Raw genomic sequence first — 13,563 nt, 5'->3', positions numbered from 1 at the left:
ATTTCCCTGTTAACACTCTCTGTATTGATGGGGGAATCGTACACATTTTTTTCCTGCAACCCATGATTGCAGGAAAGAAATTTGCACCATTTATTTATTGCCTGCCTTATTCTTTGTGGACTTTTTTTTTTATTGTTTCTTCTAGAAGACAAATAGGTGTTCATTTCATATCATAATGAGAGAGGCCATAGTTACTATAGGTAAATATGAGTGGCATAGACCATTTTAATAAGATAAAAATTAGTCAGTATAGGTCATTCAACAAAACAAAATATAAAATAAAATGCATGATGTGCATTATGGCTTACTTTAAAGGTAAACAATGTGCTCAGGGTTGTTAAAGCAGATACAGGACAAACATGAAACCTGCTCCTAGCTCTTTGCCCAGTGTACACAGGTGTGTGGCTGGGATTCATTTCAATGGTATTAAACCCAAAAGCAAACATTTATTATTTTGCAGCTTACCTTTTCTTGGATTTCATTGCTGCATTCATTTTCTTAGGCTTCTTTCTTTTATCTTCACCTGGTGATCCAGCCAGTAAGTTTTTCCTTAACAGATCAAGCTGTCCTGCAGACGTAGCAATTAGAGGTTGAAACAAACCATTTACCACTGATAAGTGTGCTTACACTGATCAGCTTTTTTTATTTATTTATTTATTTTTTATGTGACATCATTATCCCAAAAGAAAAAAAAAATCTGTAACTGCTTAACCGCTGGACCTCCAGAAAGGTTTACCTATTTCAGGACAAGGCTTTTTTTTTTGCTATTCATCACTGTGCTAGTTTAACCGGCAATGTTGTGGTCATGCAACAGTGTACACAAATTAAATATATATAATATTTTTTTCACACACATAGAGCTTTCTTTTGGTGGTATTTGATCACCACTGCATTTTTTTTTTAAATTGAAAAACCCCAAAAAACTATTTTTTTCAACTTTCTGTTATAAAAACATATCCAATAAAATCAAATGTCTTCATAAATTTGGGCTAAAATGTATTCTGCTACATGTCTTTCATAAAAGAAAAAAAAAAAATCCCAATACGTTTATACTAATTGGTTTGTATTAAAGGTTTAGTGTCTACAAACTATGGTATACAGTATCTCACAAAAGTGAGTACACTCCTCACATTTTTGTAAATATTTTATTCTATCTTTTCATGGGACAACACTGAAGAAAGTAGGGAGTGTACAGCTTGTATAACAGTGTAAATTTGCTGTTCCCTCAAAATAACTCAACACACAGCCATTAATGTCTAAACCGCTGGCAACAAAAGTGAGTACACCCCTAAGTCAAAATGTCCAAATTGGGCCCAATTAACCATTTTCCCTCCCCAGTGTCATGTGACTTGTCTCAGGTGTGAAGGGGGAGCAGGTGTGTTAAATTTGGTGTTATCGCTCCCACTCTCTCATACTAGTCACTGAAAGTTCAACATGGCACCTCATGGTAAAGAACTCTTTGAGGATCTGAAAAAAGAATTGGTGATCTAAATAAAGATGGCCTAGGCTATAGTAAGATCACCAAGACCCTTAAACTGAGCTGCAGCATGGTGACCAAGACCATACAGTGGTTTAACAGGACAGCTTCCACTCAGAACGGGCCTCGCCATGGTCGACCAAAGAAGTGGAGTGCATGTGCTCAACATCATATCCAGAGGTTGTCTTTGGGAAATAGATGTATGAGTGCTGCCAGCATTGCTGCAGAGGATAAAGGGGTGGGGGGTCAGCCTGTCAGTGTTCAGACCATACACGGCACACTGCATCAAATTGGTCTGCATGGCTGTCGTCCCAGAAGGAAGCCTCTTCTAAAGATGATGTGCAAGAAAGCCCACAAACAGTTTGCTGAAGACAAGCAGACTAAGGACATGGATTACTGGAACCATGTCCTGTGGTATGATGAGACCAAGATAAACTTATTTGGTTCAGATGGTGTCAAGCATGTGAGGCAACCAGGTGAGGAGTACAAGGAAAAGTGTGTCTTGCTTACAGTCAGGCATGGTGGAGGGAGTGCCATGGTCTGGGGCTTCATGAGTGCTGCCGGCACTGGGGAGCTACAGTTCATTGAGAGAACCATGAATGCCAGCATGTATTGTGACATACTGAAGCAGAGCATGATTCCGCCCCCCCCCCCCCCCTTGGGAGACGACCCCAAACACACCTCCAAGACAATCACTGCCTTGCTAAAGAAGCTGAGGGTAAGGGTGATGTACTGGCCAAGCATTTCTCCAGACCTGAACCCTATTAGCCATCTGTGGGGCATCCTTAAACAGAAGGTGGAGGAGCGAAAGGTCTCTAACATCCACTAGCTCCATGATGTCGTCATGGAGTAGTGGAAGAGGATTCCAGTGGCAACCTGTGAAGCTCTGGGGAACTCCATACCCAAGAGGGTTAAGGCAGTGCTGGAAACTAATGGCCACACAAAATATTGACACTTTGGGCCCATGTGGACATTTTCAATTAGAGGCATACTCACTTTTGTTGCCAGCGGTTTAGACATTAATGGCTGTGTGTTGAGTTATTTTGAGGGGACAGCAAATTTACACTGTTATACAAGCTGTGCACTCACTACTTTATATATTATATAATATATTATTAATAACATATTATTATTGTTATATAATATATTAAACTTTATATTTATATATTTGAAAATTGATGTACTGATGGCCTACACACAAATGACCCTTTTTTGGAAAGTAGACAGCCTATTTAGTAAGAGACATTGCAAGTTTTTTGAAGTTGTAATTTTTAGTCACAATTCTTTGGAAAATGAGGAAATTAAATCAGTTTAAAAATTAATTAAATTAAATACAGTATCACACAAAAGTGAGTACACCCCCCGCATGTTTGTATAACAGTGTAAATTTGCTGTCCCCTCAAAATGACTCATCACACAGCCATTAATATCTAAACCGTTGGCAACAAAAGTGAGTACACCCCTAAGTTAAAATGTCCAAATATTGGGCCCAAAGTGTCAATATTTTGTGTGGCCACCATTATTTTCCAGCACTGTCTTAACCCTCTTGGGTATGGAGTTCACCAGAGCTTCACAGTTCGCCACTGGAGTCCTCCTCCACTCCTCCATGATAACATCATGGAGCTGGTTGATGTTTAGAGACCTTACGCTCCTCCAACTTCCATTTGAGGATGCCCCACAGATGCTCAATAGAGTTTAGGTCTGGAGACATGCTTGGCCAGTCCATCACCTTTACCCTCAGCTTCTTTAGCAAGGCAGTGGTCGTCTTGGAGGTGTGTTTGGGGTCATTTTGATGTTGGAATACTGCCCTGCAGCCCAGTCTCCGAAGGGAGGGGATCATGCTCTGCTTCAGTATGTCACAGTACATGTTGGCATTCATGGTTCTCTCAATGAACTGTAACTCTCCAGTGCCGGCAGAAATCATGCAGCCCCAGACCATGACACTCTCACCACCATGCCTGACTGTAGGCAAGACACATTTGTCTTGTCTTTGTTAGGTATTGAACACATTTATTTATTGATTTGGTATCAGCACATAGTGTTAATTTTACACACATATTACACACCCATTGTGTTTTTATATCCTATTTCTTATATAGTTCTCATTCCCACATACATTCTATGTGCATTTGCATGTGTTGAACTTGGTCTTGAACTATAGGAGCCTAACCCAGATTTCCCATTAACCTAACTTCCTGGCAGCGCCAACCACTCCCCTTTTTGACATTTACATTTGTCTTTGTACTCCTCACCTGGTTGCCACAAACTTGACACCATCTGAACCAAATTGAGCAAAGTGTTTGCGGGCTTTCTTGTGCATCATCTTTAGCAGAGACTTCCTTCTGGGATGACAACCATGCAGGCCAGTTTGATGCAGTGTGTGGCGTATGGTCTGAGCACTGACAGGGAGACCCCCCACCCCTTCAACCTCTGTAGCAATGCTGGCAGGACTCATACCTCTATTTCCCAAAGAAGACCTCTGAATATGAAGTTGAGCATGTGTACTCAGCTTCTTTGGTCGACCATGGTGAGGCCTGTTCTGAGTGGAACCTGTCCTGTTAAACCGCTGTATGGTCTTGGCCACCATGCTGAAGCTAAATTTCAGAGTCTTGGCAATGTTCTTATAGCCTAGGCCATCTTTATGTACAGCAATATTTCTTTTTTTCCGATCCTTAGAGAGTTCTTTGCCATCAGGTACCATGTTGAACTTACAGTGATCAGTATGAGCGAGTGAGAGCTATAACACCAAATTTAACACAACTGCTCTGCATTCACACCTGAGACATTGTAACACTAATTAATCACATGTCAATGGGGAGGTAAAATAGCTAATTGGGCCCAATTTGGACATTTTCACTTAGGGGTGTGTTCACTTTTGTTGCCAGCGGTATAGACATTAATGGCTGTGTGTTGAGTTATTTTGAGTGGACAGCAAATTTACACTGTTATACAAGCTTTACACTCACTACTTTACATTGTAGCAAAGTGTATTTTCTTCAGTGTTGTCACATGAAAAGATATAATAAAATATTTACAAAAGTGTGAGGGGTGTACTCCCTTTTGTGAGATACTGTAGGTGTTTTTTTTTTTTTTTCACAATTTTCTTTTTACATACTGTCACCATTGAAGTGCAGCATCATCATATTACTGGTGTGGCTGTGATCAGGGATATAAACTGGTGACAGTATGTTAAAAAAATAAATAAAATAAATACATTTTTAAAAATGTTTTCTTTTTTTTTACTTTTTTAAATTTATTTTATAATTTTTATATTTTTTTTTACCATACTTTCATCACAGTATTCTAGTTTCACCATGGTGATACTGTACTTCTCTGGGGGGTGATCAGGGAGTTTTTTTTTTTTTTACACCTTGATTGCTGTTACAGTGACGATCACTGTAACAGCAATGTTTTGAACTTTCATGAATGGCTTACATTTATAACAGCTGTGATTTACTATTGTGTGCTATGATTGGCCCACAGCTATCACATGGTACAAGGTGCTGTGATTACTGTGTGACACCTGTGGGCCAATTATAGCATCACTATGAAATTCATTCATAACAGCTTTGTTGACACTGTGATCAAAATGTGAAAGTGGCCATTTACCTGGAGTCATGGGAGCGGCGTGATGTGCGCACCTAACCCGGAACAGGCTAGCTGAGGTACATGTACGTGATCCAGCCCGCCCGTGCCCTCCGCACTAAATGTAAAAAGTGTTAGATGGAGTTTGACTTCAGTTTGTCTGTTGTCTAAATCTGCTAGCACATCTAACATAACCCCCCTCCCCCCTTTAGATTAACAATGCTTCTGTTCAAAGGTGTTTCTGTTGTTCCTCTATTTAGAGTGTAAGCACTCTAATACATGAAGAATGTTACTGCCCAGATCACCTGGTGAAAACGGCTAGATGCAGCCACCACATCTAATTCAGCCACCACATCTAATGACCAGTAATCTGCAATATATTACATTTTTGGTTATAGGTTTAATACCACTTTACGATCAGTATGAGATTAGTGTGCATTTCTACTATATACAATAACATAAATGTATAGATAACATACTAAACAATGGCAAATGTTTGGCAAACACCTCTGTATACTATTCCGAAATACTTTTATACATTTATACAAGTTTTGTTTTTCTTTTCCTCGCTATACAAGTCAAAAGAAACTCAAAACAAAAAAAAAGAAAATTTAGATGGGACTAAGTATAAACTCTTGTAGGTTCTTCCTCTTTTCTGACCCAAAAATATATTCTACATAATCATCTTGCTACGTGTGGGATTGGCGTTGCCATCTCTCTGAAAGCGCTATGAGTTTGAAAATGCCTGTTTGTGATTGTGTGGCAAGTGTTAAAAAAAAGTATTAAAAAAAAGTGACAGATACTGCAGTGAAACAGTACAAAATGCTTCTGATGCATTGTGGTCAAGCAGCAATAGGTGAAGGCTCTGAGTAGTGCTGCAGCACTGAGTTTAGCTCTACTTATACCCAGAAAACTTCAAACATGATCCTCTAGTGATTTGAAAAGAAGGTTTTGCCCACTGATTAAACCTTGCTTTCCTGCTATGGCATTGGCTTTAGCGGCAGATGATGCAAGTAGGTGGGCAGGCCAACATAGTGATCCTACTTTACATTATCACAATGTTTAAAATGAGGTGCCAAAACCTCGCACATTTCTGCCTAAAGCAAATCAGCCTAATCTGTGTTAAATCCTAAACCAGGCAAACTCATTTGTTCATTTTTAATATTAAACCCTAATTACATCCTCCTAATTTATTACTGTAATGTAGTCAGACTGCATATATAGTAATTAATTAACCTCTTTTTAATTTGTATCTGCTATGCAAGAGTCAGAAACTCTTTGCTCACAGCAATAGGGGAGTTGTAGCAGCCAATGTCTCCATCACGCACCCCAGTGAACACTGCTCTGCTCAGGGAATGAGAGCAATATCGATTAGTGCATTGTTCAGTGGGATATGTCAAACCACAGAAGATATTGTGTAAGAGTTGTAGTCCGACTCTGCTATATGTGCGTGAAGCCCTTAGCTGATAAAAAAATAAATAAAAAAGATGCATATTTATTACAGTACTGTCCATGTAGTCTGGGTGCTTTAAGCCCCCATTCACATTGCAGTGATTTGTCATGCATCGTAAATCGCATGACGACAAGTCGTAGCCTATTGCTGACAATGGCACCTTGTGGCGCTGCACCGATTTGCCAAAGTAGTTCCTGCACTACTTTTGCCGATTTCAGGTGCGACTTCAATAGACATCTGTGCATGAAGCCGCACAGATGTCTTTCAAGTAGCACTTGCTACTTTGAAATCATGCTACTTTAAGTAAAGTAGCACGATATTAAAGTAGCGTCAATGTGAACCAGGGCTTAATTAACCAGTTCTGGACCAGAAGGATGTGCCCCTTTAATGACCAGGCCATTTTTTGCGATTCGGCACTGCCTTAGTTTAATGGAAAATTGCGCGGTCGTGCAACACTGTACCAAAATAAAATTAATGTCCTTTTGCCCCACAAATAGAGCTTTCTTTTGGTGGTATTTGATCACGATTTTTGCTCTATGAACAAAAAAAAAAATAGTGCCAATTCTGAAGAAAAGAAAAAAAACAATATTTTTCACAATCTGCTATATAACATTCCCAAAAAAAAAAAAAATAAATAATTAAAAAATCTAAATTTTTCATCCTTTTAGGCCAATTTGTATTCTGCTACATATTTTTGGTTAAATAAAAAAAAAATCGCAATAACCATATTTTGATTGGTTTGCGCAAAAGTTATCCCGTCTACAAACTAGGGGAAAGATTTATGTCACTTTTATTTTTTTTACTAGTAATGGCGTTGATCTGCGATTTTCTGCGGGACTGCGACATGGCAGCGGAAAGATCGGACCCCTAACTGATATTTTTGACCCTTTTGGGGGGGACCAGTAATATTTCTACTGTAATCAGTGCTAAAAATATTCACTTGTACTGTAATAATGACACTGGCAGGGAAGGGGTTAACACAGTGGTGACCAAAGGGTTAAATGTAAGCCTAGGGGGTGTTTTCTAACTTTGGGGGGGATGGGCTTGTGAAATGACCATAGAGACCTTTGATCCTATATAGAAGGATCACAGGCGCTTTGTGATCATTTCAGAGAGAACAACGGTCAGCTATGTTTACAACAGCTGCCCGTCCTTCTCTTTCAGCAGGGAGAGATCACGGGTGCCCGGCGGGATTCACGACCACCAGTCCCGTGGATCAGCTTCCCCGCTGCCTAGTGAGGGCAGGAGCGCGCCGGCGGCGGCGCATGCTTGCCCCCCAGCACCATGCACGTGACTGCTGGAGGGCTACGTCGTTTCGCGCAGCCGAGCCAACCTGCCACGGTCAGCAAGTGGTTAAGAGAGGTTAAAGATCCACTTTTGTTGAAAAAAAACATTCCCCTCTGTGTATACTGCAATGATTTTACCAAACTGTGTTGCAGATTCCTACCTTTTGTTATTCTGAAGAAAAAGCCATTTGTTTGTCTGTGTCTTTGTACAAAGTAAATGTGAATGGGAGTGGTTGTATAACTATCTCTCAGCTGCTGCACTTTCAGGGTCCTAATTAGGCAAGTTGCAGGGTCTGCATCTCTTTAGATGTCTACCTTTGGAAGTATGTCACCAAAAATGTCACTTTTGTTGCAGAGGATGCCCAAAATCTAACTAAGTACCTTAGTGCAGACTTCTGGGAAAATTAGTAAGCCAATCACACAAGCAGGAAATTACATTTTTTGGGTCGTTCCATACACTAGAACACCTCCAAATTGAAAAGGAAAGGAAGTGTTTAACCTTCCTAGCGGTATTCACGAGTGTGGCTCAGGTTACATTTCACTGCCAAAAGCGGTAACCCCCACACTCGGGATACCGCCAGAAGCATCGCTGGATCCTGGTAGAGGGGTTACTTACCTTGTCACCGGGATCCAGCGATGTATGCGGGTGGTGAGCGGCGGCGGATCTTTCTCCCGATGCTCTCTGTGCCACGGCTTCCGTCTCCTGCGATGTGACGTTCGCAGGGGGGTGGAACCGGCGGCAAATTCAAAAGTAAAACACACCAAACACACTGATACATTGCAAAATAAAATAAATTCACATTAGATTGCCCCCAAGTGCCCTTTCCTGCAGTTTTACTGTACTTTTTATGTATATGTGTATATATATATATATATATATATATATATATATATATATATATACACACACACACATATATATATATATATATATATATATATATATATATATATATATATATGTATATATATATATATATATATATATATATATATATATGTATATATATATATACATACATACAGACTTTAACTTATTTATAGTTTTTTATTATATTATAATTTATGATTTTGTGTTTCAAACTTTATCATACCCGAGATGTTAAAAAGAAGAACGCACAGTAAAAAAAACAATCATATGTAAATAGTTGGTTTGGGCTGCTCATTCTTAAGAATTACATGCAAAATAATTGTACCGCTTTCAGCACCTAAAATCGGAAATAATCATACCACCAGGGAGGTTAATAACATTCAATTACAATATGACCTGTGTAGCAATTGTTTATGCTATATTATTTTTTTATTTTGCTATTCTTTTTCCCACAAAAGTGAAGTTGTCCTTTAATTGAAACAAATAAATGCATTCCACCCTTTTTTCATGATGCTACATGTGTATAAATTTGTTTTTACAAACAGGTCACACCAGTCAGACAACAATGAGGATGTAATTTTCCTATTAGATAAAATAAATGGAGAAAAGTTGTTTCTCTACCAGTTTAAAACAGGCAGACTATACAGTTCCATGATATGTTTGTTCTCTAAACTGTCTGTGGCTTTTAAGCATGAAGGATATTTGCATGTCAGTCACTTCCTGCACTGACCAGTGTTTATTAAGACACTGTTTATCTATGAGAAAGAGTGTGAATATGTTCATAGGCCTAAAGTGGAACTGAGCTTTAAAATAAGAACGTTGTAAATTCCCTTCCCACTTATGCTACTCAACACTATAGAAGAATGCAATGCTGTGCCTGCACAGCAATACTTCACAAAATGTGAATAGCTTTGTGTACATGAGCGCTGAGCTGCCATGTTGGCCTGCTAGATATTGCAGCTGGCAGTCTGGCAAAGTCTGTGTGTAAGTGCAGGGAAGAACACACCATTTTTACAAAATTCTTTTTTCTTTTTCGTACATCACGGGACACAGAGCCAATAATCATAACATATTGGTTATATAGTCACCTACACGTGAAGGACACTGGCAAGCAATCAGAAGGATGTCCCCCTATATAACCCCTCCCACACAGGAAGTACCCGAGAGAAAGAGAAGCAGAGCAGGAGAAAAAAACGTTTCCCTGTCCAATGCGGGCCCCCGGATAAAACTGGGGATCAAACATTTTAAAACAAGCACCCCCCCCCCCCCCCGATCAGGGGGTGACATTCCACAAATACGTGCGAGAGGGCAGGTAACTCTTTTGATGAGATGGCCAGCAGGCGATAACACCCTTTATATAATGAGCCCCACACCTTCTGGAAAGTTCCACTCCACTCCTCCTAATTGTACACATTTGCCTGTACAGCAAGGTGTGAGGAGAATTTTTTTTTTTTTTTTTTGTTCTCCAATGCTTCAAGTTAGCAAAGGCATAAACATAGAGGCTTTTCCATAGGTAAATTTACAATGAAGTTACACAGCTTCCACACTCTGCAGTCTCCTCATAACAACTAAACAAAATGGCAGATACAGCAGGAAAATGGAGATGGGAGAAACCATCTAGCCAGAAACAGCAGGGGTGCTAGGAAGATACCAATATCATAGCATAACATAACATGTAAAAACAACTGCTAGACAGTTAAAGCTGCGTGGCAGCACACTCCCCGCCTGGTATCGTGAGATACCACTACACAATTATTTTCCATAAACATACAATTAACATTGCATACAGTAGAATGCTATGTAGCCCTGTCCTCTAACCTAACTATGCTAGAGGTCTAAGTGACTCCTACACATAACACTGAATCAGAATTTTTGGAAGCAGGCATAATTAGGACTGTCTCAGTGACTGGTCTCAGGAAGGTTTTTGGGCTCCCGTCCTTTACAATCCTGACTTCCACACTTCGGACCTTTCCATCATCACTAGCAATGGCCTTTGTAATAACTCCAACTGGCCACTGGATCCGATTGGTTTGCTTTTCTTTTAGAAGAACCATGTCCTCTTCCTTTGTGTGATGAGAATTTAAAGAGACAGCTCACCAAAATTCAAACAGATCATATAAATCTGACCAGATGTGATGGGAGGGGGGCAGCCGCATGCCAATGCAAGTGTGCCCAAATAAATTGAGCCCACTTAAGCATTTTAGTTCCACGATAATTCACACTAATGTCTGCAAGTGGGGGGTAAATAGAGAGGTCATTCTATATGCTGCTATGTAAAATGTTGCCATACAATTCCCCATATTTCCCCAGATTCCACACATTTCAGGGGACGCAGATAAGCAACCCTTACCACTGACTTCTGGCACAGCTTATGCAACAGAGAGTGACTTTACACGTTCCAAGACAAGCACACTGTACGCACACATAAATTCATTCCTGGGCAGGGATGTGGTTCGGGGTCAGTGCTACCATGGGTTTGCAGTGAATCCTGCATGTTCGAGGTTTAGGGATCCTGATGACTAATGTGGGGGTTCATAAAATGAAATCTTTGTAACCTTAATGCACTGTACGGCCTTTGAATTTACTCCATATATGTTGGAAGGTCCAACAATAGAGGCTTTGTTATGTGCCAGCTCGCTCACTATAAAAGGGTGGGTATCCAGACTGACTGTTTGTCAATGTGTGTTGGAGTAGTGTAGGAAAAGCTGACAGTCTATGTAGGCAATGTTAGTTGCTGTACAGTGCTAAATTACTGGTAATTGTAGTGAGTTGAGCTACATATTTTTGTGCATTCCCCAGGTATACATAGTGTAGAGACCCAGCAGGCCTTTTTATGACTACATCCCCTCCCAACAATGTTTCTTTGTTGTTTTATTGTTTTTTTTATATTTTAATTGTATATATGTATACAGTATATATTATATATATATATATATATATATATATATATATATACTGCTCAAAAAAATGAAAAGAACACTTTGAAAACACATCAGATCTCAATGGGGAAAAATATCATGCTGGATATCTATACTGATATGGACTGGGTAATGGGTTAGGAGGTAAAGGGTGCCACATCGTTTAATGGAAATGGCATAATGTTGTTTCTGCGAGCAAAAACAGGTCTAGCACACATCTAGGTATTGCAGCAGGCACAGGACTCTCTCATAAGTGTGAAGATAAAATGGAATAAATAGTGCCGCGCAATATAAAGTGCTCACAATGGGGTAGGTATGCAAATGTGTGATAATAATAGATCCAGTGATTATCAAAAGATGTGTACAATATACTTAAATAAACAATAAATAAATGTGTCTGATTAAGTAATAATCAACATAAGGGCTCTTTCACACAGTATGTCCGTCGGACGGACTCCGTTTATCTCAGCGGGGATCGATCCGCTGATCCCCCGCTGAACAGGAGGATGACAGCTGTTCTCCGCGCTGTGTGCAGAGACACAGCTGTCAGTTCCCGATACATCTCTATGGGGAAATCGGATGGGAACAGACCGTCGGTCATGTGACTTCAGAAAAGGGGGGTGCCACTGGAATTCTTTTCTATTTTTCGGGTTGTGGTGAGCGATGTGATTGACAATGGATTTACATCGAGGGACACTAGTTTTTTATTTTTATTTTTGAATAAAGGACTTGTCAAAAACTGTCTTTTGTGGGTTTTTTTGTACACTTTTTTTGTGAATGGGTAGGGGTACGATGTATCCGATACCCATTCACATGGGGGGGTGGGTTCTGGGGGCCCCCTTGTTAAATGGGGATTCCAGATTCCGATAAGCCCCCCACCTGCAGACCCCCACAACCACAGCCCAGGGTTGTCGGGACAAAGTGCTTTGGGGGACTACCCAAAGCACCTTCCAAATGTTGTGGGCAAGCAGCCTGGTATGGTTCAGGAGGGGGGGCGCTCACTTGTTCCCCCCCCCATCCTGGCCTGCCTGCCAGGCTGCTAGCTCAGATAAGGGTCTGGTATGAATTTGGGGGGGTGAACACACGAACACCCGATGTTCAAGTCCAATTTACATTAGACTCAAACATCCAGACCAACCATATCTCATACCTAATGGCTGTCAGGGTGTCATTGTATAGACTGTAGAGGTCTGTGTGTCCCTCCATGGATATGCCTCCCCAGACCATCACTGACCCACAACCAAACCGGTCATGCTGAACAATGTTACAGGCAGCGTAATATTCTCCTTGGCTTCCCCAGACCCTTTCACATCTGTTACATGTGCTCAGGGTGAGCCTGCTCTCACCTGTGAAAAGCACAGGGCGCCAGTGCCAATTCTGGAGTCCAATGGCAAATGCCAATAGAGTGCCACTGTGCCGAGCAGTGAGTTCAGAGTCTAGTAGAGGATGTTGGGCCCTCAGGCCACCCTCATGAAGTCTGTTTCTGATTTTTTGGTCAGCGCTATTTACACCAGTGGCCTGCTGGAAGTCATTTTGTAGGGCTCCGGTAGTGCTCATCCTGTTCCTCCTTGCACAAAGGAGCAGAAATTGGTCCTGTTGGTGGATCAAGGACCTTCTACGGCCCTGTCCAGCTCTCCTACAGTAACTGCCTGTCTCCTGAAATCTCCTCCATGCTCTTGAGACTGTGGTGGGAGACACAGCAAACCTTCTGGTAATGGCACATATTGATGTTCCATCCTAGAGGAATTGGAATGCCTGTGCAACCTCTACAGGGTCCAGGTATCGCCTCATGCTACCAGTAGTGACACTGACCCTAGCCAAATGCAAAACTAGTGAAAAACAGTCAGAAAAGATGAGTAGGGGAAAAAAATTGAAATGGCCTCTACCTGTAAAAATATATTTTTGAAACATTCTTTGCAGCAGAAACCACAGATGCAGCAGGAGAACATTGTGGAGGGGTGTATAAAGTTAGG

The 13,563-nt window shown here is 40.7% G+C and overlaps 1 protein-coding gene across 4 annotated transcripts in view; it reads left to right on the top strand.

The window, feature by feature from the left end:
• SYK (spleen associated tyrosine kinase) overlaps nucleotides 1-13,563 on the top strand; it is a 181,140-nt gene that overhangs the window by 93,992 nt on the left and 73,585 nt on the right. The window lies entirely within an intron of this gene.

Source organism: Pelophylax lessonae (genome assembly GCF_965119305.1).
Source record: "Pelophylax lessonae genome assembly, chromosome: 1".
NCBI lineage: Eukaryota > Metazoa > Chordata > Amphibia > Anura > Ranidae > Pelophylax > Pelophylax lessonae.
This window is presented reverse-complemented; position numbering and strand designations above follow the sequence as displayed.